This window comes from Lontra canadensis, unplaced genomic scaffold (assembly GCF_010015895.1).
Source record: "Lontra canadensis isolate GAN:19392208 unplaced genomic scaffold, GSC_riverotter_1.0 scaffold175, whole genome shotgun sequence".
Taxonomy (NCBI): domain Eukaryota; kingdom Metazoa; phylum Chordata; class Mammalia; order Carnivora; family Mustelidae; genus Lontra; species Lontra canadensis.
This window is the reverse complement of record NW_022631169.1, coordinates 2,035,987-2,062,971: the sequence shown is the minus strand read 5'-3', so window position 1 is coordinate 2,062,971 and position 26,985 is coordinate 2,035,987. Positions and strand designations below refer to the sequence as shown.

The window sequence follows — 26,985 nt, the reverse complement described above, 5'->3', positions numbered from 1 at the left end:
TTGGCTCACAGCAGCCAGAAGTGAGTCACTGGTTGACTGGGAAGTGGGGGGAGCAGAGAGTCTCGAAGTCTGCCCAGAGTACTTCCTCATAGGTCACATCTGGGTGGACAGGTTGGGCTCTTTGCTGGTGTCCTCACTGCCCATACTACCCAAAGCCACCCATAGGTTCAATGCAATCCCTATCAAATTCCAAAGGCATTTTTCACAGAAATAGAAAAAAATATTAAAATTCATATGAAATCACAAAAGACTCTGAAAAGCCAAGGCAATCTTGAGAAAGAAGAACAAAGCTGGAGGAATCACACTTCTTGATATCAAACAATACTACAAAGCCACAGTAATCAAACTGTATAGCACTGGCACAAGAACGGACATGTAGATCAATGAAGAACAGAGAGCCCAGAAATAAATTCGTGCATATGTGGCAAATTAACTTCTGACAGAAGAGCCAAGAACATACAATGGTAGAAGGATAGTGTCTCCAATAAATGGTGCTGAGAAACTTGGATAGCCTCACGAGAAAGAATGAAACCGGACCCCTATCTTATACTATACACAAAAAGCAAATAAAAATGGACCAAAGTTGACAATAAGAGCTAAAACCACAAAACTTCTAGAACAAAAAACACAGCAAAAAAACGCCTTGATTCTGGTCTTGGGAAGGATATTTTGGATTTGACCCCAAAAGCACAGGCAAGTAGGACAACATAAAAACTAAAATGCTTCAGGGGAAAAAAAAATGCATAGCAAAGGAAACCATCAGCAAAATGAAAAGGCAACCTATGGAATTCAAGAAAATATTTGCAAAACACATATCTGATAATGGGTTAATATCCAAAATATACAAGGAACTTAGATAACACAATAGCAAAAAAAAAAAAAATCCCAATTAAAATATGGACAGAGGAACCAAACATTTTTCCAAAACAATATGTACATTTTTCCAAATAATATATACAAACTAGTAAATGAAACGGTACTCAAATCATTCATCACCAGGGAAATACAAATCAAAACCACAATGAGATGATCACGTCATACCTATTAGAATGGGTATTATCAAAAGGACAAGAGAAAAATACTGGTGAAGATGTAGAAAAAAGAGAACTCTCATACACTGTTGGTAGGAACATAAACAGACACTATGGAAAATGGAATGGAGTACCCTCAAAAAACTGAAAACAAAAATACCCTATGATCTATCAATCTCACTTCTGGGTATATATGCAAAGGAAACTAAATCAGTATCTTGAAGAGATACCTGTACTCCCATGTTCCCTGTAGCATTATTCAAAATACCCAAGTGTGGAAACAACCCATGTCTGTCAACAAATCAATGGATAAAGAAAATGTCACACACACACACACACACACACACACACACACACACAGAGAAGAATATTATTCAGCCATAAAAAAAGAAGGAAATCTTATCATTTGTGACAAGACCGATGAACCTGGAAGATATTAAGCTAAGTGAAATAATTCACACAGCAAAAGACAAATACTATACAGTATATGTAAAATCTTTTGTAGAAAGCCAAATTCATAGAAACAGAGAGAATGACTGTTGCCAGGGTGTGGGGAGTAGGCAAAACAGGGAGAGGCTGAGAAACAGGTACAAACTTTCAGCTTTAAGATGAATAAGGTCTTGGGGCACCTGAGTGGCTCAGTGAATTAAGCCTCTGCCTTCAGCTCAGGTCATGATCTTGGGGTCTTGGAATCAAGCCCCCCATCGGGCTTTCTGCTTAGCAGGGAGTCTGCTTCCCCCTCTCTCTCTGCCTGCCTCTCTGCCTACTTGTGATCTCTCTCACTCTCTCTGTCAAATAAATAAATAAATAAATAAATATTTTTTTAAGATGAATAAGGTCTGATGAGCTAAAGTGTAACACAGTGACCATGGTCAATACTACCATGTTGTATAATTGAAATTTGCTAAGAGTATAGAACTCAAGTGTTAAAAAAGGTAAATAAATATGTGAGGTGACGGGTGCGTTAATCAATTGGTGATGGGTATGCTTCCACAGTGTCTATGTATGTCATATCATCCTGTTGTACACCTTAAATACATTACAATTTTACTTGTCAATTATACCTAAATAAAGGTGAAAAAAATGAGCATGAATTAAAGCTTTAATTTTAAGATAAAATGAAAGATGAGAAATGTTGTTACCAGCAAACCTGTGTTACATGAAATGCTAAAAGATCTCCTTCAGGCTGATAATGGTAACAAATGAAACCTGGACTCTATGCAGAGGAATCCAGAACACCAAAAAGGAAAATCATGTGGGCAAATATAGAAAGACATTTACCTCTTTTATATTTGTATGGGTGTATGAATACTCACTCATTCTAAACTTTAAAGAAAGATGAGTGTCTCTTTAAAGAAAATACAACAATGTACTGTGAGGTTTATAACAAGTGTAGAAATATGTAGGAGCATAAAGGGGGGGGAAGGAAACAGAATTACACTGCTGTAAGTTTTCTACCTCTTTTCTAAAGAGGTATAATTTATATCTTATAAATAATGAAATTCATAGCAACTACTAGGGTAACTCAAAGTATAGCTAAAAGCTAACAGAAACACTAAAAAGAAATACTAAAAAATACCTGATTAATATAAATGAGGGCAGGAGGGGAAAAATAGAGGAACAAAAACAGAAGAGAGAAATAGAAAACAAATACCAAGTTAATAATACACTTGAACCCAATCATCACTAGTTACAATAAAAGTAAAGAGACAAACCCACCACAAAAAGAGATTGCCAGGCTGTATGTAAAAAAACAAAATGGAAATGTATTTACAAAGACATACTTTAAACATATAGGCACAAAAAATAAGTTTTAAGTAAAAGATGAGAAAAGATAAACATGAAAAAAAATGTTGCAGTGGTTACATTAATATCAATGTAGGCTCTAAGACAGGAATATTACCAGAAATTAAAAGGTAAGTCTTATAATAAAAATGTGTTGATTCATCATGAAAATATAACAATCCTAAATGTTTGTGTACCCTCTTAATTGGTCTTCAGAAATATATAAAGCAAAAATTGGCAAAACTAAAGAAAGAGAGCGTCTGGGTGGCTCAGTCAGTTACATGTGCCTTTGGCATGGGTCATGATCCCGGAGTCTTGGGATCATGTCCCACATCGGGCTCTCTGCTTAGTGGGGAGTCGTCTTCTCCCTTTGCCCCTCCCCCCTGCTCATGCACTCATGCTTTCGCGCGCGCTCTCTCTCTCTCTCTCTCAAATAAATAACATCTTTTAAAAAAGAACTAAAGAAAGGAAAAAAAAAAACCGATCTGCAATTATGGTTGGAGATGTTAATACTCTTCTCCTATAGATTGTCAGAAAAAGAAAAAAATTAGTAAGTATATAAAAGATCTGAAGAGTACTATCAACCAACTGAACTTAATTGACCTTTATAAAACACTACATCCCACAACTGTGAGATGAATTAAAAAACTGAATTTTTAAATTCCACCATAGTTAACATGCAGTGCTTAATATGTTAGTTTCAGGTGTACAGCATAGCGATGCATTAATTCAATACATTCCTCAGTGATCATCATAAGTGTTATCTTAATCCCCTTTACCTATTTCACCTATCCTCCTTCCCACTGTCCCTCTGGTAACCATCAGTTTGTTCTCTATACTTAAGAATCTCTTTCTTGGTTTCTCTCTTTGTTTTTTTTCTCTTTGCTTATTTGGTTTCTAAAATTCCACATACGGGTGAAATCCACACGGTACTTGTCTTTCTCTGAGTTATTTCACTTAGCATTATACTAATTCCAACCATGCTGTTGCAAATGACAAGACCCCACTTCTTTACGGCTGAATAATATTCCATTGTATATACGTACCACATCCTCCCCTCCACTCATCTGTCAATGAACACTTGGGCTGCTTCCATAATTTGGCCATTATAAATAATGCTTCAATGAACATAACAGTGCGTGAAATACTGTTTTTAAATTTGGGGGGTAAAGGGGCAATAGTGTGATTACTGGGTCATAGGATAGTTCTAGTTTTAACTTTCTGAGGAACTTCCACACTGTTTTCCACAGTGGCTGCACCAGTTTGCAATCCCACCATTAGTGCACAGGGGTTCCTTTTCCTCCAAGGCCCCTCCAACATTTGTTGTTTCTTGTGTTTTTGATTTTAGCCAGTTCAACAGGTGTGAGGCGCTATCTGACTGTAGTTTTGATTTGCACTTCCCTGATGAAAGAGCAATGTTGAGCATCTTTTCATGTGTCTGTTGGCTATCTGGATGTCTTCCTTGGAGAAATGTTCATGTCTTCTGCCCATTTTTCAATTAGATTGTTTTTTTGGTGTTGAGTTGTATCAGTTCTTCAGGTCTCACATTTAGGTCCATGACCAATCTTGAGTTTATTTTTGTGCATGGTCAAAGAAAGTGGTCCAGTTTCATTCTTCTACATGTGGCTCTCGCAACACCGTTTGTTGAACAGTCTTTTTCCCATTGGATATTCATTCCTCCTTTGCTGAAGATTAACTGGCCATATAATTGCGGGTTTATTTCTGGCTTTTCTATTCTGTTCCATTGTGACCTAAGTGTCTGTTTTTGCCCCAGTACTATACTGTTTTGATTACTACAGTTTAGGTTGTTTTTACGTTTTATTTATGTAAGTAATCTCCACACACAATGTAGGGCTGAACTCAGGATCCCAAAATGAAGAGTCACATGTTCCTGTGACTGAGGCCAGCCAGGTGCCCCAGTTACTACAGCTTTGCAGTATAACCGCAAAGTTAGTCCTGAATTGTGATGCTTCCAGCTCTGCTTTTCCCAAGATTGCTTTGGCTACTAGGGTCTTTTGTGGTTCCATACGAATTTTAGGATTATTTGTTCTAGTTCTGTAAAAAATTCTATTGATATTTTGATAGGGCTTATATTAAATGTGTGGGTCGCTTTGGGGAGTATAGACATATTAACAATACTTGTTCTTCTAATCCCTGAGCAGGGAATATCTTTCCATTTCTTTGTGTTGTTCTCAATTTCTTTCATTAATGTTTTATAAATTTCAGAGTACAGGTTTTTCACCTCTCTGGATAAGTCTATTCCTAGGTATTTTATTATTTTTGGTGCAATTATAAATGGAATTGTTTTCTTAATTTCTGGTTTTGCTGCTTCATTATTAGTGCATAGAAATGCAACAGATTTCTGAACATGGATTTTGTACCCTGTGAGTTTACAGAGTCATTTATCAGTTCTAGTAGTTTTTTGAGCACACACATTATTTTAAGGGCACATGGAATACTCACCAAAGCCTACTTACTGCTGGGCTATAAAACAAGTCTCAATAAATATCAAAGGACTGAAATCATTTTAAGTACGCTTCTGCAACAAAGGCATTAAAATAGTAATAAGAGGTAGATACCTAGAAAAGCTGAATATATCTATACAAGCTACTCTCACTTCTAAATAACTCATGGGTAAAAGAACAAATTCCAAATACAAATTACTGTAAATGATAGTGAGAATATACCATGTTCAAATTTGTGGGATGCAGCTAATGTAGTCCTTAGAGGAAAGACAAAGGAGGGGCGTCTGGGTGGCTCAGTCAGTTAAGTGTCCAACTCTTGATTTTGGCTCAGGTCATGATCTCTAAGTCAGGCTCTGCACTAGGCGTGGAGCCTGCCTAAGATTCTCTCCTTCCCTCTCCCTCTGCACCTTCCCCCCACCCTTGCGTGCGCATGTGGGTGCACACACGTTCTCTCTCTCTCTCTCTTAAAAACATAAAGTGGCTCCTGGGTGGCTCAGTCGGTTAAGTGTCTGCCTTTGGCGCAGGTTGTGATCTCAGGGGTCTCGGGCTCCCTGCATGGCAGGGCTGCTTCTTTGTCTCCAACTGCCCCCTCCCCACATTTGTGCACTCTCTTTTTCTCTCAAATAAATAAATAAAATCTGTAAAAAAAAAAAAAAAAAAGGAAAGAAAGAAAAAGAAGAAAAGAAAAGGTATAAAAAAACCAATGATCTAAGGGGCTCCTGGTCAATTCGTTGAGCATCAGCTCTTGGTTTTGGCTCGTCCCAGGGAGCTAGCCACATCTGGCTCCCGGCTCAGCAGGGAGTCTGCTTGAAGAGTCTCTCCTTCTGCCCCTCCCTCCACTCTCATTTGTATGTGCACTGTCTCTTTCTCTCTCTCAAATACGTAAATCTTTTTTTTAAAAAATCAATGATTTAGGCTTCCACATTGAGAAGCTAGAAAAGAAGGGCAAATTAAATCCAACATTAATGGTAGTAAACAAAAATAAAGACAAAAATCTCTGAAACACAAAACAGACAAGTAGTTAGAGAAAATCAACCAAGGCAAAATTGACTCTGGAAATACAAATACTTGTTGAATGCAGGAATTCCATATGTAAGTAGATACTGACTATGTAATTAACTTCTATGCATATATGAAAGTTTTCAAAATTAAAATTTTCAGAAAAAAAATGACAACTTATAAATGTTGACTCTTACAGCAGCTGATGAGTTATAATAATTCTGTGTATCTTTACATATTTATTAATCTTCTAAAATCCAATATAAATTTTATAATATGCAAAATTAAAAATGTCTATTTCAAACATAACACGATACATAAAAGCTGAGTACTCTATGACCTAGAATAAAGATCTAAAGATTCTGACAGCAAAGGTTTCCTAATGAAACAGGTGGGGTCAAATTATTATCAGCCTTATAGTGCACAAAACCTTCTCTCCAACACACACATAGAATGGACAATCAGCTATTTAGAATCTGAGGTAGGCAGAACAATGGTGTCTTCAATGACTGCTCCATCCTATCTACATCCTCGCTTCCAGAATCCATGGCTATATTACTTTCTGGCAAAGGGGACTGTGATGATGTGATTAAATGAAGGACTGCAGTGGTGGATTATCCTAGTTTATCTAGGTGAACCAAATCCAAACACTTAAGTTTTTAAAAGCAAAGAATCTTTTCCAGGGGCACCTGGGTGGTTCTGCTAGTTAAGCACCTGACTCTTGATTTCAGCTCAGGTCACAACCTCAGGGTTGTGAGATCAAGCCCTGTATTGGGCTCCACATTGGCCATGCAGCCTGCTTAGAATTCTCTTTCTCTCCCTCTGCCGCTCCCCTCTTTCCCTTTCTCTCAAACAAATATTAAATAAATAAGCAAAGAATTTTTCCTGGCCGTGGTCATAAAGAGATGCGACTACAGAGGAAAAATCAGAGAAATTCAATGTTACTGGCTTAGATGGTATAGGATGGGAGCCAAGCAAAGGAATTTATGTGGCCTCTAGAAACTAGATAAAGCTCTTACTGAACCTCTGAAAAGAAATGCAGTCCTACTAACACCATAATTTTATCTCAGTGAATCCCATGCTAGAGTTCTAACCTTACATCTTATCTCGTGTAAGTCTGTTGTTTTAGTCACTGTCTGTGGTAATTTTGTTTCAGCCACAAGAGGAGACTAGTGAGAATATAAAATTGTATAAAATTCTACATATATAAATAGGTAGTTAATGTCTACCAGAGATTTAAGGAAATCCCATAATAGGAAAGAAGAGGCCCAGATTAACAAAACGGTAAGTGCAGCTAGGGGAAAAAAATTATACAGTTAGAAAAAAGTATTGAGGGGCACCTGGGTGGCTCAGCGGGTTAAGCCGCTGCCTTCGGCTCGGGTCATGATCTCAGGGTTCTGGGATCGAGTCCCATATGGGGCTCTCTGCTCAGCAGGGAGCCTGCTTCCCTCTCTCTCTCTCTGCCTGCCTCTGTCTACTGTGATCTCTCTCTGTCAAATAAATAAATAAAATCTTTAAAAAAAAAAAAAAGAAAGAAAGAAAAAAGTATTGAAAACAAAGAAAAACTCTTAAAGATGAAAAATAACTGGAAGACAACCTCCAAAGAAGGGCTGAATGAAAGTTGAATAAATATCAAGAAAGATATGAGACAATGAAATAGAAGATGGAAAAGAAAATTAGAAGATTGGCCCCAGAGGTTGAATTATCTGAATAAGAAAAGAAGCAAAAATGAAAACAAAGAAAAACTAAGGGGAAGAAATCAAATATATCAAGAAAAATCCCTAGAACTACAACGCAGGAGTTTCAAGACAGAGAGAGGCCATCAGATGCATAGGACGTGGCTGAAAAGAGACTCATCCCAAAACAAGACCCAGAGTTTCACCACACTGGTGACAGAAAAGACCCAAAAAAAGCTTCAGAGAAGAACTGGGTTTCATTCAAAGTATCAGGAATCAAAGTGGGATCAGACATCTTAACAGCACACTAGAAACCAGAAGACAATGGAACATCTTCGGAACGCAGGGAGACAATTTCCAGATTATAATTCCATACACCCAGCCAAGCTACACTCAAGCTCAAGGGCTATAGAAACACATGCAGACACCCAAGGTTTCGAAATTCACGGACACTTTCTCTGGAAACCAATAGAGAATTTCCCCACCAAATTAGGAAGAGGACAACATGATTCTCATGGCACAGGGAATCCAAAACAAAACAGAAAAGGAGAACAAGCCAACAGCTGGACAGTAGATCTAGACCACAGCATTTCAAAAAGTTCTGGTAGTCACTTCTCCCACAAGGTGAACCGTTAAAATTACAGGTTATCTCCCACCTTCCCAAAGTTTAAATTATACAAGGTCACTTTTATGAAAGCCGTACATTAGTATGCATTTTTTGCTAGCTGACAGAAATCTGAAGAGGGTTTTCCCTTTGACAGCAAAAGTAGAAAAGTGAAAAAAGCATTAAGCATTTGTTTTGTAGCAAGCAATGGGGAGGCTGCGCACAACCAAGAGGTGACAGTGGCGCCACCAGACGCCTTCCCTGGGAACTACACAAGTATCTCAGCATCAGGCTGCCAAAACTGTCTGAGCGTCTACACTTTATCGGGATTTATTTTGTGCACTGTTAGTAAGTTGTGTCCGAAGTCATCAGAACAATCTAGGACAGGTTATTTTTGGGGTCCGGGCTCACTAAAAAATATTTCCATATAAATTAATGGTAACTGGTTCTTTGCTTTATGCCATTTCAGCTTCTGTAAGTTTTTATAGGAAAGATGTTTTTGGATGGGGGGGGGAGCCTAAAATGTCATTAAGAATGTCTTGTGTGTGGGATGCCTGGGTGGCTCAGTCGGTTAAGCCGCTGCCTTCAGCTCATGATCCCAGGATCCTGGGATTGAGTCCCGCATCAGGCTCCTTGATCAGCAGGGAGCCTGCTTCTCTCTCCGCCTCTGCCTGCCACTCTGCCTGCTTGTGCACTCACTTTCTCTCTGATAAATAAATAAATAAAATCTTAAAAAAAAAAAAAAAAAAGAATGTCTTGTGTGAATTGATTGAGAGAGGATTTATGTAACCAAGTGAGAGTCCAGTTGATAAGTAGTGATATATAGGAAACTAACTAAAAACAAGAAAGCTGTTGTTAATCCTAAAGAAAACAAAAGTTATATACAAATTGAAAAGAGATCATAGTATACAATAGGGCTTCGGTGTCAACAAATTTTGCCTTGTTAAAATATGTAAACACTTAAAATTTTTCTAACTAAAATTACAACATATCTCTATAGGAAGGATGGAGGGATAAGAAGTATACATGTGTGGGTGGCGGAGGGTATGTGTGAGAGACAGGTGAGTGATGTATCTACAAGCCAAGAAATGCCAAGGGCGGCCTACAGCCACCTGAAGCTAGGAGAGTGGCATGGGCCAGTTCCTCCCTTGGAGCCTCGGGAAGGAACCTACCCCCCTGACAACTTGATTGCAGACTCCTGGCCTCTATTTGTTTGTTAACACACTGTCTGTGGTATTTTTTATAGCTGCCCCAGCAATGAATACTTTGTAACAGCTGCCCCAGGAATTAAAGAATCTGACCAGCCATCACCACCATCCTGTACCCGCCATCTTCCTGCCGCTGCACATGAGGATATTCCCATTTACTTATTTATTTTTTAAGATTTTATGTTTTATTTGAGAGAGCAAAGAAGAGAACACAAGCAGGGGGAGGGGCAGAGAGTGAGGGAGAAGCAGATCCCCCGCTGAGCAGAGTCTGATACAGGACTCAATCCCAGGACCCTGGATCATGACCTGAGCTAAAGGCAGATGCTTAACCCACTGAGCCACCCAGGCGCCCCGCTCCCATTTATTTTAAAGAGCGATCCCCTACCACACAACATGCAAAAGAGAAAAGAATTACCTGCAATAGAAAGTTTAAAAACTGGAGGACGCTTAACAAAGCAAAAACCGTACTCAAATTGCTAAATCGTGCCACTGTAAGGGTAGGAAAATATCAAAACCAAAGTGAGGCAGACTTTAAGGTGCTAGGATACATGAAGAGATATTTTACTTTCTCCTGTAATCTCCTCAGTAGGGTTAATATTTACTTAAGAGTCCCACGTTTCAATGCTTTATCGAAACTGTTCCCTTACAATATGCTTTCTAAGGGTTTTATTGAAATTGCCTTTTTGAAACAGTCAGTGAGTTGTGGCTGATTTTATTCTAGGCACAAAGAGGAAATAATGTGCTGCAGAATTTATTCCATTCAGCCCTGAAAACCTGAAATGCATCATCAATCACAGAACACTCCTTCCTAATGAAAAAAAGATGCTTCTTAATATATTTTAGGAACAAGTACTCTGAACACTCAAATATTGATAGAAAGAGGCCACCTCAAAGAGTGGAGCAGTCCCTTCACTGGCAAGATTCAAGTGGGATATTAAGAAAGGGTCGTCTGAAAAGGAATCATGTGTTTATTAGAATGTTAGAGTTTTCAAGTTTTAAATCACGAGTCATTAATAGATTGTGAAATAAACATAATGGATTATGACTAGTATATTATGACTAGTATATCTGTATATATTTGAATTTAATCAAATGGAATAGAATAGAAAACTGTGGGGTGAAAAGCATGGCTTATATGCAAGGGCTGATTCATGCAACTTTCACTCATATATTTATCTTATATATCACATATTTGTATATTATATTTATATATTATACACACAGACACACACACGTAGGTAGTTACCTGTGTACTGGGTTGTGATGCAAACTCTGTTTCTTACTATGGGGCACATTCAAAAAAGTTTGAAAAGGGTAACCTGGACGCCAAACAAGCGGCCAGCCAGATGCATCCTCCAGGCAGAGAGGACCTGGGCCCAGGCCCTGCTTCAGCGGGTGGAGCTTGGTTGAGACCTGGCCCAGAGCACTTTCCAGCACAGGGCCCAGAGCACTTTCCAGCACAGGGCCAAGCCAATTTTGTGGGAAATCCCACTGTGAGATCACCAGGAAGGAACCCAGAGCACCAGCTCAATCTGGTTGAAAGTAGAGGGCAGACAGAAAACACCCAACAGAACCAGGCAGTCAATTCAGGAATGGAAAATAATTTTATCACTATGCAGAAAAACATCTCTCATCCTCCCCAAAGTGATTCTGTTTGGCTTTGAAGCCAACTACATTCAAGAGAGACAATAAAATAATGCCTATGAACAGTGGTCTCTATCAGTTTTTTGTTTTTTTTTTTTTAATTTCATGTCCTTGGGACATAATTTCAGAGTACGTCTTAAAAAAGCAGTTTGGCAATAAAGTGGAAAAGTCAGTTTAGGATTTTTCTTTGTGAATCGTAAAAAAAATTTGCAAGATGTACTATCTAATATGTTGCCAGAAAAAAAAAATTAATGAATAAATTAAGTTTCAATTATAAGCCAACCTTATAAGCTATCATCAACATGCCATGTGCATTAAACACTCCCAAGTTTCAATCTAGACTTACGTCATTTTGAAAATAAAAGTTGACCCCACCCCAAAAACTGAATGCAATCCTATCCTCGCACCTTTTCTGACCAATGACGGGCCATGGTAAAACAAAACAAAACAAAACAAAACAAACAAACAACAACAAAAAAAAACCTAAGAGGAAAAAATTCAAACTGGATTCAGTAATATTCAAATCTCTCCTATGTCAACAAGTTCTCCAAAGAAGGTAAAACAGCAAATTCCATTTGGTTTTTCAAAATTATGGCCAAAAGTTTAGGGCAGGAAGATATTAAAGTTAATAGAAGGTTTTCACAATATCTGTGGATTTATTCTTATCTTCTCCTTTCCCCAGATTTTTTATTCTAAGAGTGAATTTCCTGTACATGAATCACGGAAGGGAACTCAAAATTGCTTACTCTGTTGTTACAAGCCCGAACAGTTACCCACGCTTCCTCAAGAATCTCTTCTCTTTTTCTCACTTTAAAGAAACAGGAGGATTCTCTCAAGTTGATGCTTTCCTCCTGGAGTGCCGCCTGCATAATTTTCCATTTTGGCTTCAGCTTCACAAAGTAACATGAAAACACCCATGTGGCTGTAACACCCTGTCAGGCCCTTGCCTTTTCTTTTCACTCTTCTTTTTTTGCTATTCATTTATTTACTGTGGTAGTCCTACTTTAATTAAATCTGACCTTCTTTGAACTTTCCTTCTACATTTTTCTATCATTCACAGAACTTATGTATGTTGTACTCGAAAGAATATTTTATACTTGATAAGATCTTTTTTGCGGTGACTTTATTTTTTAAAGTCACAATACATTCATGGCAAACAGGAAGCTGCTAAAAATAACGCTGGAGAGTGGTGAATTCAGTATCTCTTCTTGGGTTCATAGGTACTTTGTACCTAGTATATCCAAAACCAAACCCTTTATTAGCATTCCCCAACAGTTCCACGTGTTGCCTTCTCACCAAAAGGTCTCATCATTTTCTCAGCATCCCATGAAGAAATTCCTTTGTCCTCTTCATCCTCCAATACAGTTGTCAAGTCTTAGCCACATGAATTCTTATGACTTTCTGGAACCCAGCCCTTCTTTCCATTCTCAGAGCCCTTATTCCGGGCTCTCATCTGTATAAACACAAAAGGCCTAACTGGTCTTTCTGGTTTGACCTCTCCAATCTACTCTCCACATGTGGTCAGAGACTCTTCCTAAAACACAAGTCTATCACATGGAGAAAACAGCAGCCATTTTATGTCTCCTGACAAGAAGACAGTCGCCGCCCACTCTTGTCAGAGTGATCACAGCAGTTGGCTGCAACTCGTTGGTCTGCAGGAAGCAGCAAGGGTAGAAGAGATCCCCCAGCTACCCCCTGAGCACACAGTCAGCAACCTCCAGACTGCGGGCACCTGCACAGGCCAAAGGTCCCAAGCTCTTCCATAGAAAAATTGTACCAAAAATAGATGGAGAAGAAATAGCATATTTTTTTAAAAGGAAAAAAAGGCTTAGTTAACCTTTGAAAAACAAGCAAGACTGAACTTGTGCCTAGAGATGCACACCTGAATGAACTATAAAGAAACACAAGGGCAGAAGGTCTGAGGTCAGGGTGGGCTCTGTGAGGACAGATGGAGCTGGGATTGGGATGGGCGCCCAGGGAGGGGCTTCTCAGGGGGGCAGACAAAGAGCTATTTCTTGGCCTGTGCTGTGGTGACCAGGGAGTTTCCTTTACTTGCTTTATTAAGCTACACACTTGTTCATATGGCATTGTTTCATTTTGCATTGAAAAGATTAGAACACACACACACACACACACACACACACACACACACACAGAAATTGGATCATGTCACTGTCCTATTAAAACCCTTCAATGGCCTCACGGTGCTTGTAAGGAAAAGCACAAGCTCCTTCCTCCACATGGTAGACAAGGCCTTGTGGCACCTGGCTCTCTACTCAAAGCCTCAACAATTACTAGTCTCCTCCCTACATTAAATTTTCAGTTCCTGAAAAGTACTGTGCTTTCTTATGTCATGGTCTTTGAACATAAGTTACTGCCGTTCAAAAAAATCAAATGCACTCTCTTTCCCCTTCACTTGGCTGATTCCTGTTCGTCCTTCAGGCCGCAGAGGGAAAGTCTTCCCCAATGCCTTAATGTTGGGTGAAGTACCCTTCCATCTACCCATTACACACTGTCCTTTCCCAATCACAGCATTTTGCATCTGCTTTCATATTTATTAGTGGATATCTTCCGCGGGTCAACAACAAGGCGAGATGTAGAACTTGCCCTCAAATTTATGTATCCCCAATTCCTACCACAATGCCTAGAACAGAATAAGTACAAAATAAACATCAATAAAATGAATATATACATCCATTTATGATAAATGAAAATTACCTTTGTTGGCATCCATTTATAAGAAAACAAAATACGAGCAAAATAATAAAGATAATAACATTACGCTAGATACTCTTTCATTAACTCATTTAATGCTCTAAATACTACGACATCAGTATTACATTTATCACCAATTCATATGTGAGGAAACTGAGCCACACAGAAGCCAACTAACATGCTTCAGGTCACAGAACCCATAATTGGGATGAGAACACAGGCAATCTGCCTCCACCGTCCTTGCTCTAATTCCAATAAACTATCACCTCCCACTGCCCAACCAAATCACTAGCATACATTTCAAAGATTGAAGCAAGTGGCTTTAATGGGGGGGGGGGGAACAGAAAACTGAACAGAATTCTTTTGAGGTCACTGACAGGGAATAGCCACAAATATGATATGCATATTAAGATGCTGGATGCCAGGGTGCCTGGGTGGCTCAGTGGGTTAAGCCTCTGCCTTTGGCTCAGGTCATGATCTCAGAGTCCTGGGATCAAGCTCCGCATTGGGCTCTCTGCTCAGCGGGGAGCCTGTTTCCCCATCTCTCTCTCTGCCTGCCTCTCTGCCTACTTGTGACTTTTCTCTCTCTGTCAGATAAATAAATAAAATCTTAAAAAAAAAAAATGCTGGATGCCAAAATTTGAGGATCTGGGAAGGAGAGAATACCAGGTGCACGGGCATTTCAGAGAGCAGGTAATCTGACTCTGCCAGAAAACCATGCACTGAGATGTCAAATCCTGACATACCTTTTACTGGCCTCCAGCCTGGCCAAGGAACAATACCTCTGTGATTACAGGCAGGCCTTCGGAGCAACAGTGAGGCAGACACATACGCACGTCCATTCTGCACAAGGTACCAATCTGATTTAAAGTTATAAACAGATCCAAGACTTTGGCTCTGGGTAAGCAAAGACTTTCAGTCAAAATGAACTCATGCGTTCACTCATTTATTAGCATCTTTGTGACCATATATGGCTTTCAGGACTCAAAAGTGAAAAATGATGATGGTGCTGCCCTCAATGAGCTCATGTGGGGTAGGCAAACCAAGAACTCTAGTACGAGAATTCTAGTACAAACAAGAAAATTCTAGTACAAACAAGAATTCTAGTACAGACAAGACACCCTATAAGAAGTTTGCATGGTTCTCTTGGCGTATCTGAATCATACCGGACAAGGTATGGGTAGAAGTTAGAGGCCAGGATGTTTCCAGATAAACATTTTTTGGGGGCTTCGTCTTGAAGCTATATACTCCTGATTTGAGAACCAAGTAGTAAATAACCCAGTTACTACTGCAAACTGACAAGTCACATGAGAAATAGTAACTGTGGAAACTGAGAAGGGTAACAGGCTAGAGAAAATCTTACAGAGGAAGGAAAAGGCAAACTGGATCCTGAGGTCCAAGGAGGGCTGGAGGGAAAGGAGGAAGGAAAGGGACAGACAGATGCAGCTGGGATTCCTACAGACAGAAAGCTGACTCTGCACTGCTATATTGTAAACTTACTGCCACAAGACTTGGGGCGGAGTTAAAATGCCAGCACATGTGGTCCAATTGGCGATGCGCATCAATGCCTGTCAGTGAAAAGCTTAAAACACTGAAATTACAAAATTCTGGGAAAAATAAGACTTTAAAAAAAAATCTGTAAGCTCGGGATAGGGGCATGTTTTATGATGATGACAACAGGCTGATCTTTTTTTTTGACACCTAAAAATACTTTTTTCTGAAGAGCTCGCCCACATTCAACAACGACACAAACAAGAGCAAGATGCATGCACAGAGTGGCAAGGAAGGAGAAAAATGGCCTGAGGTCAACAGTGTAGCAGCAACAATGCAGAAGCCACAGAGCAGGTGAAAGCGGATGACACTGAACTTCGGTGAGGAACAGATACGGCCAGGAGGCCCAAGTAAGTATAGTAATAAATACACAGCAAGACACCTACCGCAGGTAACTCTGAGCCTTTGTGATGACAAGAGGGACACAGGGCTTTGAAATTCATCTGTCTACACAGTTGGTTGGTATCAACAAAGCGAGACGGATAAAGCGGATAGAAGAAAGACTGTCATTTTACCAAAAGACAGGTAAAAAGTTAACCATTCTCTCTCTCCTCTATTCTCTCCCGCATCTGGGCATCACCGTGCAACCAGTTAACCCAAGACAAAAACCAAGTGCCATTTTTTTAAAACCTCCCTTTCCTTTCCTTTTTAAATTTTAGTGTGTCTCAGAATCACATGGGGGACTTGTTAAAAAGGACAGGTTACTCGGCCCACTCTAAAAGAAGGAGATTCACTGAGTCTGTGTAGGGCTCAGGAATCTGCCTTTTTAGGAATGTATGTTATCTCGCATCAGTCAGAATGGCTAGTAACAAAGAGACAAGAAATAGTAAGTGTTGGGGCTCCTGGGTGGCTCAGTGGGTTAAGCCTCTGCCTTTGGCTCAGGTCATGATCTCAGGGTCCTGGGATTGAGCCCCGCATTGGACTCTCTGCTCAGCGGGGAGCCTGCTTCCCTCTCCCCACCACCTGCCTCTCTGCCTACTTGTAATCCCTCTCTCTGTCAAATAAATAAATAAAATCTTAAAAAAAAAAGATATATGTACCCCGTGTTTATTTTATAATTATTTGCAATAGCCAAGAGCTGGAAATAAGCAAGCGTCCACTGACAGATGAATGTATAAACAAAATGTGGTATATATATGTGGAACATTACTCAACCATCAAAAAGAATGAAATCTTGCCATTCTTGACAACACAGATGGACCTAGAGGGTATTATGCTAAGTGAAATAAGTCAGACAGAAAAAGACAAGTACCATATGATTTCACTTATACGCACAATCTAAGGAAAACAAACACAAATGTGCATATACACACCAAAAAAACCCGAAATAGACTCATAAATACAGAGAACTGATAAGTGCCAGAGCTGGGGGTGTAGAGGAATGGACAAAATAGATGAAGGGGATTAAGAATATAAACTAGAAGTAAAAAATATAAGTCAAAGGGATTGAAAGTATAGCACAGGGAATAGAGTTAATAATCTTATAATAACTTTCTATGGTGACAGATGCTAACTATACTCATCACAGTGAGCATTTATTAACTGATATGCTTGTTCAATCACTATGTTGTACACCTGAAACTATTATTGTATGTCAACTATACTTTGAATAAAGAAAAAACCCTAACCCACTGGTAACCACATTTGTTATAAATGAATTGGACTTATAGGATGATTTTTGCAGATATGAAATAAAGACAATTTTTAAAATTTTTTAAAAGATTTTTATTTACTTGACAGTGATCACAAGTAGGCAGAGAGGCAGGCAGAGAGAGGGGGAAGCAGGCTCCCTGCTGAGCAGAGAGCCCAATGCGGGGCTCAATCCCAGGACCCTGAGATCATGACCCAAGCCGAAGGCAGAGGCTTTAACCCACTGAGCCACCCAGGCGCCGCAATTTTTTAAATTTTTATTACTTATTTTAGTAGGCTTCATGCCCAACCTGGTGTCTAAACTCAAGATTCAGAGGAAAAGAGACAATTTTTAACTCCCCCTGCCCAAAAAAGGATATTTACAGAATTCTGACAAAAGAAGCACACTGGGGCTCCTGGGTGGCTCAGCGGGTTAAGCCTCTGCCTTCGGCTCAGGTCATGATCTCAGGGTCCTGGGCTCGAGCCCCGCACTGGGCTCCCTGCTTAGCAAAGAGCCTGCTTCCCCCTCCCTCTTTGCCTGCCTCTCTGCCTACTTGTGATCTCTCAATCTCTCTCTGTCAAATAAATAAATAAATCTAAAAATAAAAAGGCAGCACACTGTGAGACAAAGTGCCTCAAACGCCATCAATCTCCATGCAGATTCTCTGTCCTAAGTCACTCCTTTGTCTTTCCACCATCACTGTCTTAATTATGGTCTTCACTTCCTCCCTGGACTGATATTAAGAGCTTCTACCTAAGTCCCCCTCCTCCTGATTCCTCCCCGTCCAAACCTTCCCACACACAAAGCTTCCAAACCACCAGCTTACATAGGATAAACAAGATCTGGCAGCCTCTAACAATGTCTCCTCCTGCTGTCATAATGCTGCGTATCGACACCGGAAAGGAAAAGGGCAGAGGGATGAGAGTCTGTTGAGCATGGCTGAAACAAGTCCCCTTAATGGATAAGGCAGAAGGAGGTGAGGAAATAAAAAAGCCATTCTGAAGATAACTAATGTAAAATGAACTACCCGGCGTATAAGAGACCCCATGGGCGTACTCATGGCATGATTACACTCTAGAAGTTATAAATATCTGCACAGCATTAGGAAGAACCTAATGTTAGCAAGACTCTACATCTTTAGTGGCGTTAGAACTGAATAGTTATTGGGCCCTTGGGAGGCTCAGTGGTTTAAGCCTCTGCCTTCAGCTCAGGTCATGATCTCAGAGTCCTGGGGGTCAAGCCCCACATTGGGATCTCTGCTCAGCGGGGAGTCTGCTTCTCCCTCTCCCCTTCCTCCTGGCTTGTACTTGTTCTCTCTTCTCTCAAATGAACAAATAAAGTCTTGAAAAAAAAAAAAAAGAAATGAACAGTTATTTTACTTAACAGATAAAGCCAACTTTAAAAAAATGGCTATGAAGCATCATTGGACTAGCATACAGACACACAGGCAATGCTTGCCAATTAATATCTTCTCTCAAGATAAGGGGCAAGAAATGCACAAAATTCAAACCTCATGCTTAGTAAGTTTTTCATATTAGAAACATTTAAGTGCCAGATTGTTAAGACTATGTGGAACATTGGTGCTGCCCTTTTTGTATATATGAGGCGATGGACTCTGACTTAGAACCCTATCAAAAGAGGGACAAGGATTCCCCTGGCCTTAAGCACAGCTCTCTCTGGCTGCTCTGAAAGCCCCTGTTATACTTAAAAAGGGAAATGACATTAAAAGGTCAGGAGGTAGGAGAGAGAGGGTCACTCATCACCAATACTGACTCTCAGAGTCAAACAACAAACAGATCCCCCAAAGAAAATTAACTTTGGATTTCTGTTCACTTGTGTATGATTATAGCTGCTATAAAATATCTTAAATTTGTTATTAGAAAGAAGCACTGTTAAAACTACTTTATCCTCACTTGTATTTGAAATATATGGAGAGCACTTTGTCTGCCATGTATTGAACTACCATACTCTAAAGGAGACGCTCATCTAATCTGCACACCCCATGCTGCCTCTCGATTAGCAACTTTTCATAAGCTTCATCCTGCTATGGGTCCCCTGACCTCAATCCTCGCCCAGGAGTTTTGTTTATTATTATGCAGCAATGATCTGCCTATTAAATAGCCTTCAAGAAGAGAAGTCCCAGTGGGTCAGGTTCCTAGCATGTGTTTCCATAACGTTCATCAGCCTGGCTAGCTCAGTTGGGTAGAGCATGAGACTCTTAGTCTTGGGGCTCTAAGTTCAAGGCCTACATCAGGGGTAGAGGTTACTTAAATAAATAAATAAATAAATAAATAAATGTAGGATCTCTTAAAAAGAAAAAAAACCTAACCATCTTAAAAAGCCTCATAGTCATCAGTTTTAGTCTTCTATTTCCAAGGATCTAAAGTAGGGTAAAAGGGGATGACTTCTTTCAGATTACAGAATGAAAATGAGAGAAAAGAGAGGCAAAAAGAGAGGTGGGGGAAGGGTAAAAGAAGGATAAAAAGAAATGAGAAAAAGCTGGGGGAACTGGGGGCTGGGTATTCTGAGAGCCCAGCATTTGCTTCCCCAGGTCCACTGGATGTGTTTCCTGGAATCCAATGGTTTCCAGGTGCATTCTGGGCTAAGCCTCCCAGTCTTCGCCACTGTAAGGTCATGAGAGAAAAACCTGATCTTTTCACTCACTGTGCTGGGGCTCCACATGTTGGAACCCAGCTACACCCTCCCCCTTCCTTGGATTCCCAGCCTTAACGAATGATTCAGAAACGTAAGAAGTCTGTGAAACAGCTGTAGGGAACTGTACTCGGAGCCCAGCAGGGCTCTGCTAAGAAAGACAGGCACACACTTCATTCTGGAATGTCCAGGAATGAAATGGATTGGTTCATTTCTACATGCCAGAGGCTCTTCTTTTTCTCTCTCCTTCATTTTACCTTATTAGTTTATTTTACTTTATTTTGCAAATGCACTCTCAGATGTCACTTTCCAGAAGTCTGCAATCCGCCCGGTTAGGATTCAGCACTCAGTCAGCTGCAAACGAAAATACAATTACTTCTCTGTCCAAAAGTTCAACTTTCTTTGTTTCCCTCACCAGCACTGACTTCCTGTAGCTGACTGGCTCCAATGCAAGGGTGAAGTAATTTTCCTCTGTGATTTATTTGCTGACCATCAGTAAGCAAAACTACTATGAAGAAAGGAGGAAAGCGCGATTCACAGTGAATCCTTCTCAAGAACACAACTCCAGAGTGACAGAGCAGGTAAAACGGGGTCCTGTGTACCAAGAAGCTTGAAAATCAAGCTCCATGTTCATACCTATTTCCGTGTAATAACAACAGAGTTTTTAGTAAAACTCTGTGCCAGGTACCTAATGCGAAGGGCTTTACGTGCATTATCTCACTGCACCAGAAGGATCATCCACATTTTCCAGATGAAGACACTGAGCTTTACAGGGGTTAAAAAACCTGCGGAAGAAATACAACGGCAGACTCAAGGCACCCGCACTGCTTGGCCTCCAAAGACCAGTCCTCGACGCCCATTCTCCAGGGTTCACAATGCCTACACAAAAGCCTCCTACCTGGAAATGCACACAGGATAATGAGACACTATCAATGAGAGCTGAACATGGCCTTTTTGTTACAATCCTATCTTAAATTTCTTTTAAATGCATTCATCTCTTCATATTAGTATGTAAAATAGCCCCAACTGAGCCCTTCTTCTTTTTTTTTTTTTAAAGATTTTATTTATTTATTTGACAGAGAGAGACAGAGCACAAGTAGGCAGAGAGGCAGGCAGAGAGAGAGGGAAGCAGACTCCTGTCAAGCAGAGCGACGGATGCAGGGCTCAATCCCAGGACCGAGATCACGACCTAAGCTGAAGGCAGAGGCTTAACCCACTGAGCCACCCAGGTGCCCCCAACTAAGCCTTTCTTAAGCGATTCAGGATCTGTAGTGTTTTCCAATAATCATTTGCGTGAGTTTTTTGCTGCTTTGGCTCGTTTTTAGTCACAGATCACTGCAAGAACCTCCTAAGGACTGTAATGGCATCTATCATGAGCTTGAGTGAGACGCACGATGTACAGGGAGGCTGCCTGATAAGTACGCAAGATTCTCCTGGATGATTAATTAGCTAGACGAGGGGACAAAGTGGCCTGAGGCTAAACCACAGATCCATCCCTCCCACCCCCACCTGGATTTCAATGAACTTCATTTTGGAGATGCTTTACCAGGGATGCTATTCATTCATTCATTCACTGGACAGAAATCTACATAATACCATGCTAAGAGGTGGAGGATACATGTTTGAGTGAAAGCCACAACCCTGCCTTGAGTCTGATCTGGCACAAAACAGCCTCACTGGACGCCCTGGGGGCTCAGTTAGTTAAGCATCTGCCTTCCGCTCAGGTCACATCAGGCCCCCTACTCAGCGGGTAATCTGCTTCTCACTCTGCCTCTGCCCACCATTCCCCGCCCCTGGTTGTGTGCTCTCTCAAATAAATAAAATCTTAATTAAAAAAAAAAAAAAAGAGTCTCCTGCAACCCATCACATATGCATTGTAGAGATGTTCATGAGACCGTTGTGAAGGTTCTTCACAAAAAACCCAGGGGATAAAACCCAGGAGATAATTCTGTCTGATACTGAGTAGTAGTTCTATAGAGTAACTGATCTGTTTTTGATCCATGGACACTCTACACTTCAAAACTTCCTGAGCCTACTCTTTTTACGGCTAAAAAACCCAGAGCCCACTTTGGACCACTCATGGTCTGTGAGATGCAACATTTTAGCAACTGTCTCATTCCTAATTCAGCTGATGTCCCCAACATTTTTCTTCCCTTTTCTTTGTCAGCTACTTTTAATTTGAATCTTGTATTTTGTTTCCTTAATCTTCTGGGGGAAACCTATAGTAGAAATAAGTAAATAAAATATATATATATATATATATATATATATATATATATATAATTTTTAAGAAAGTAGAGTAATATGTGCTGACTCCCCAAACTCCAAAAATTGACTTTTTAGGTATCTCTTTTAAATCTGTACTAAGAACTGCTTTTATTATTTTTCTACCTTAAGGTTTAAGCTTTTGGGGGGGTGGCTAATGGAGAATATTTATTTGGAATCTGTGTTCTTTTTTAACTGATGTAAGGTTTGAAGGCAGAAATCAACCATATGGGGATATGCCAACTGACATATGCAGACCTTGCTCTAGTGACTAGGCAACAGAATATGAAAAGTGAATTCACTTGAAGTGAATTAAAATGCATTTTCTATTGTTACCAGCTCTAGACTTAGGGTCTCAGCTCATTAAGTTTTCTTCAAGTGGCTGCATATTTAGGTCTCATCAAGCCTTTATATAAAATACAGAGCCAATATAATAAAATACTCAGTTATATAAAATACAACCCTTTATGTAAAATACAAATCCTAGTTCTCATTTGGAAGACGAGATCTATAGAAGACCAAAAAAAGGCTATTCATTCAAAGGTTAGAGACATTTTTGGTGGTGCTGAAAATGATTTGCCACTTTATAGCTAAGTTAAAATGACATCTTTTTAAATCTGATTTTTAGACGTAGGCTAAGAACAGGCTTAAATTACTGTTAATTTTCCTGTTACGAAGAACATATGAGCCTTAGCAGAAGTCAGAACAACAGAGTGTGTGAGCAAGGTCGGGGCATCTCTGCAAAGGCAGACCCTGCACACAGACAGGACCCATCTTTCCGTGGTGCCCAATCATCGGGGGTGGGGGGTGGGGGAGATAAACGCGAGTGTAACTCAAAGAGAAGAAAGAAGTTTTGCATGCTGCTGTTTTCAATCACTACCATCCTCACGACCAATCTTCCAGATCTCCTTTCTACTTTGTGGTACGTGTCACATAAAATGGACATAAAAAGCAGGATCAGTGTATCAGACAACATTTTTCTTTAACTTTTCTTTCACAGTGGCCCAAGAGCCTTAAATAAGTCAATATATAGATGCCACCTTTTAGCTCTTCACTTACAAAATACTCAAATGAACCATATTAACAAATTTGTATGCACGTGTATCTCAGATGTACTACTTTTTAATACCAGACAAAAGACACATCACTGTTACATTCCACTAAGCTTTCCTCACTGGCCTTCGCATCAGATTCTTCTGTGCATTAAAAAAGGGCCCTCGGGAGCATCTCTGAGCATTTTCATGGAACAAAGCCAAAGGGGAAATTTTGTGAGTTAAACAGATGTTCTAGTTTAGAGAGGCATTGGAACAAAGATGAATATAATCTCCAAATAAATCCCCAATACTATTTCCTTTGAGCCCACATATACTAAATGATAAGCCAAACAGGGTCTAAGTACTGAGTAAATAACAGCAACGCTACTTATCGTTAATGTCATTATTCTTATTTACTGAAGGCTTACTAGGTGACTGGGACTGCACCAAATATTTTCCGTTACCTTGTTTAATCCTCCTAACAAGGCTGTGAGGGAGATACTGCTGCTGTGGCCACTTTACGAATCAGGATGCTAAAGGCACAGCCCAATGAAGAACGTTTGTCTGAAGTACCACAGCTGAGGAGTGGAGAGCTGGGAGTCCAATCCAGGCTGTAATAAGGCTCTGGAGTTAGGGGTGCCTCGGTGGCTCAGTGGGTTAAGCCTCTGCCTTCAGCTCAGGTCATGATCTCAGGGTCCTGGGATCGAGACCCGCTTCAGGCTCTCTGCTCAGCGGGGGACCTGCTTCCCCTGCCTGCTGCTCTGCCTACTTGTGATCTCTCCCCCTCTGTCAAATAAGTAAATAAAATTAAAAAAAAAAAAAAGACTCTGGAGTTAGCACTTCTCTACCACACCAGAGTGCGCACCATACAGACCTTCGCTTATTAAGTCATGAATGAAACTGATGACACCACTCATTAAGTGATCCTTACACTCATTTCCGAGAAGAGCGCACAGCCCTGGCTTAGGTTTCAAATACCCAAGGCTTGCACTCCTCACTCTAGGGGTGACGTATACAATTTCTTGGCTATTACTGCATCTTTGAATCCCTGGTATCCAGCCTAGTTCATGACTCACAGTAGATACTCAATAAAAGTTAGTTGATTGAATAAGTGAGTGAACACAATTTAGTCATTGGTTTTAAAAGGAGTAGAAATGCCGTTCAAGGAAAATGGCAAATGTATTCAGTTTGATAAAGCCATTGCAGGAAGCATTCTAAACAAATTTATGATATTAAATCTTTGGTAAATAAGAGCTAGTTCTTTTTTTTTTTTTTCTCACTGAAACTCGTATAGGTGAACTATATCCTAAGACAGTGACAACATCCACAATATACTTCTCTCTGCATTGTGGGAACATATGAAATTAGTTGATTTAAACAGACAGCTGAATTAGAAAAAACATTTAAGTTGACAAAAAGTGATTACTTCAACTATAAATCTAAATGAAAATACAAGAATCTAGGGGTTGGGTGTGGTAGCTTCTAAAAAGGTAAAATTTCCAGGGCACCTGGGTAGCTCAGTGGATTAAGTGTCTGACTTTGGCTCCAGTTATGATCCCAGGGTCCTGGAATCGAGTCCCGTGTCAAGCTCCCTGCTCAGTGGGAGCCTGCTTCTCCCTTTCCATCTGCCCCTCCCCACCACTTGTGCTCTCTCAAATATATAAAATTAAAAAAAAAAAAAAGTTAAAATTTCCATAAAATCATCTAAAAGTAGAACCTAGTTACAGTACTTGCCAAGACAAAATGTTCCAGTAGCTCCACTTTTTCTGCTAAGATCACTTCTGGCACTAGAAACCAGATGTAAAGGTAAATTTTCCATTTCTGACATTCAGCTTTAGGAGAAAGAGGTCAGCTGTTCAGCTCTATTAAATCACAGACTGGCTTCTCAGTGACCAAATAACAACACAGAGTTATACCTATTTTTATCAATGCTGTCATGAATAAAGTACTAGTCTTCTGGCAAATTTATACATACCTCTAATAACTAGCAAATCTCAACTTGCAGAAACTATATGGAAATGACCAGTTTTGTTCGAAGTTATTTAATTTTCCCTTCTTTTATCCTAGGAGTCTAATCCTCTCTAATGATAGCACTCATCCAAGTTGGTATTTATACTCCTGAATGCTTTATATTGTAACATTTGCACTGCTTTTGTATAATTCTCTCAATGTTATTGTATTTGTGTTTTTAAAAAATCTCTATGAAACAATGGTACTTCCCAGTTATCTACTCTGCTATGAAGTGAAATAGATGGCTTTTTACTGTAACTCTTCTCTGGAACATTTTCATCAGTATCTTATTTAACTTGTCTATCTAAAAAGGGACTTTAAAAGAAAAGTAGCTCTACAGGCAGTGGAGGTCTTCTCCCTAAAGTATGTAATGGTTGCCATTTTTAACCAATTCAACCAATGTCAAGTAATTATAACATTTGATAATATAATCTTATAATTCAAATAGCAAATAAATTCTCATACATCTTTTATTTTCTTTCTTGATGTCAAGAATAGAGTAAAATCAATTAATTAGAATCAAAATCAGAAACTATTGCATACACAGCTCAGTTTTGAAACAAACCAAATAAAAATGTTTTCAACTTAAAATATTATAAACTTCAAAATGATTATACATATCTACAGCAAATTTTTTTAAAGATTTTATTTATTCATTTGAGAGAGAGAGAAACGAGAGAACACAAGCAAGGGGGAAAGGTGGAGGTAGAGGGAGAAGCAGGCTCCCCGCTGAGCTGGGATTCCCAGGACCTGGAGATCATGACCTGAGCCCAAGGCAGATGCTTAACCATCTGAGCCACCCAGGCATCTCACAGTAAGTCTTAAAAATTCAGCTCTGTGGGGGCACCTGGGTGGCTCAGTCATTAAGCATCTTCCTTCAGCTCAGGTCATGATCCCAGAGTCCTGGGATCAAACCCCACATCAGGCTCCCACCTCAGTGGGAAGCCTGCTTCCCCCTCTCCTACTCCCCCTCCTTGTGTTCCCTTTCTCACTGTGTCTCTGTCAAATAAATAAATAAAATCTTCAAAAAAAAAAAAAATTCAGCTCTACTATGGATTCAATGGCAAGTCTTCCATAATCATCTTCACTAAGAAATTTCAGAAAATCCTTCAAACTCTATAAGCAAATAGCATTTTTATCATTTTGGCAGAAATTTAGGAAAAATTAAATTTTGTTATCACATTGACAGAATTCAGAAAAGTTGCAAAAGACCATTCTTCACTCCTATGATATGTGTGATGTCACACATCACAGCATTAAATGCATTCACTGATTTTTCTAAGCATTTAAAAATGAGCTCCCTATAGCCCTATAAAGAAGAAGCTTCTGTAATTGTAAAACGGTATTTCATAGAGTTTGTAATTTTTTTGGTGCAATTGTACCATAAATATGTATTAAAACACAATTTGGTTAAGAATACCCACAGAATCCCTAATCAACCCACCACCCCATATTTTTCTGGAAGTAGGCAGACATATTCATTATGAACAAATAAAATAAATTTAAGCTCATCAAAAAGGGACAGCAAGTTTGTTTCCAAATCTTAGAACATCTGAAGATAAATTACTATGTAGTTAGAATCCCTCACATAATTATACAACAGGTTTTCCTACAGGTTTGGGCAGTTTGGTAGTTACTGGATAAGATCTTGTTTATAAATCGCCAATTAATCCTATCACAATTCTTTTTAGCTCCTAATTGTCATAAAATTTAAGT

The 26,985-nt window shown here is 39.6% G+C and overlaps 1 protein-coding gene across 2 annotated transcripts in view; it reads right to left on the bottom strand.

Annotated features, from left to right (window-relative positions):
* Positions 1-26,985, bottom strand: part of DSE (dermatan sulfate epimerase) — a 90,323-nt gene that overhangs the window by 35,635 nt on the left and 27,703 nt on the right. The window lies entirely within an intron of this gene.